This window comes from Benincasa hispida, chromosome 6 (genome assembly GCF_027475165.1).
Source record: "Benincasa hispida cultivar pf3 chromosome 6, pf3_genome.v1.1, whole genome shotgun sequence".
Lineage (NCBI taxonomy): Eukaryota > Viridiplantae > Streptophyta > Magnoliopsida > Cucurbitales > Cucurbitaceae > Benincasa > Benincasa hispida.
In genome coordinates, this window is record NC_143483.1 from 48,385,471 (window position 1) to 48,387,485 (window position 2,015).

At 31.1% G+C, this 2,015-nt stretch overlaps 1 pseudogene; it reads left to right on the forward strand.

Annotated features, from left to right (window-relative positions):
* The first annotated feature begins 789 nt into the window (after positions 1–789).
* LOC150035725 (uncharacterized) lies at positions 790–1,440 on the forward strand (annotated as a pseudogene).
* The last annotated feature ends 575 nt before the right edge of the window (positions 1,441–2,015 follow it).

Genomic DNA, 2,015 nt, shown 5'->3' on the forward strand with positions numbered 1-2,015 from the left:
TTTTTTTTTAATTGATTGAAAATCTTGCATTTGTCAAGAATTAATCAATCCTATAAGTAATTCCTATTTAATTAGGCATTAGTTGATAAATTAGGAATTAAATCAATCAAATCATGAAGTTAGATTTAAATTTGATCAATCACATTGTAAATTTAAGTTTAAATTTGATTAATCATGTTGTGGATTTAAATTTAAATTTGATTAATGATATGTGGCGATATTCACATGTTTATGTTGCTTTGATTGTATTATGTGTATGCAATTATTAAGTGAATATTAGTAAAGACTATTTGGTGTTCTTCCTTTATTTTTGTACAATAATATTTTTATATTATTGTGTCTTATATTTTAAATTGAATTGGTCAAAATAATATGTTACCAAAGTAGCATCTGTTATCTAGATTAATTTAATTCTAAAATATAAGATGTGAATATTCATGAATTTATGCGGATAATTAACGGCCCAAAGGAAGATAATTATTTGGCCAAATTGTGGGTATGCATGTGGTAATGAGTATGTGGCAATTATAAGAATTGCGCACGTGAAAAATAGTCGGTCCAAAGAAAGGCTATTTTTTGACCGAGTTAATTGTCAGTATTTTGATTACAACGTTGAGAGTGCCATTTATAGTTGGTGTTTTTACCCAAAGGTTAGACATCAATGTTGTGTTAGGTATCTTGTTAAAGGGGCCCACCACATAGTGAAATTATTTTGTTATATTTTAATTGTGAGCATATGTTTTGTTGTTTATTGTTTCAATTGGTCTTACTCAAATATATGAAAATCTGAGTTCAATCCCTAAGTTGAATGGATCAAACTTCAAGATTTGGAAGGAAAGACTAGAGATACTTCTCAAGTGTATGGATTTGGACCTTGCATTAAGGACTGATAAACCTACTTTTACTGAGGAACAATCAAATACGACTAATATGGAGAAGTGGGAACGGTCAAATCGCAGGTGTCTAATGATCATTAGGCACTCCATTCCGGAGTCTTTTCGAGGCTCTATCACGGAAAGTGAAAATGCCAATAAGTTCCTTGCTCAAATTGAGAAATATTTTGCTAAAAATGAGAAAGAGGAAACAAGTAGTCTTTTGATTTCTTTAACTTCTATAAGATATAAGGGCAATGGAAACATAAGGGAGTACATTATGGAAATGTCTAATCTCGCAAGTAAATTAAAGGCACTTGATATCGAGATAAAAGAAAATTTACTTGTGCATCTGGTACTTATCTCTCTTCTTACATAATTCACTCAGTTTAAGATAAGCTATAATACTCAGAAGGATAAATGGAGTATTAATGAGCTTATCTCACAATGTGTGTAAGAAGAAGATAGGATTAAGAGAGAAAGGACAGAAAGTATTCATTTGGCAACAGGCTCTCGTGATAAGAAGAAAAGGAAATTTATGGATGCTGCAGAAGAGACATGTGAATAAAAACAAGAAACAAGCTACTGAAAATCCTTGTGTTTTTCTGCAAAAGAAAAGATCATTTCAAGAAAGATTGTCCAAAGTATGCCAAGTGGCGTGTAAAGAAGGATAAACTTCTCACTTTAGTTTTTTCTGAAGTTAATTTAGCTTTTGTACCTACAGATACTTGGTGGGTAGATTTTGGTGCTACTACTCACATAAGCATATCAATGCAGGGTTGCCTGTGGAGCTAACCGTCAAGTGATGCTGAAAGATTCATCTATATGGGCGATGGCAAAGCAGTTCCAGTTAAAGCTATTAGAAATTTTAGATTACTTTTAAAAACTGGATGTTATTTGGATCTGAATGAGATTTTTATTGTACCGTCATTTAGACGAAATTTAGTTTCTATTTCCAGTTTGGACAAATTTGGTTTGTCTTGTTCTTTTGAAAATAATAAAGTTAGTCTTTTTCAAGACTCTAAGCTTATTGATACCAGTTCTTTAATTGATAGTCTATATATGCTTGATTCTTTTGCTTCATTTAACAAGATCTTCTTATCTAATTCATGTGGTACAAAGCGTAAATTAAAAGAGAATTCC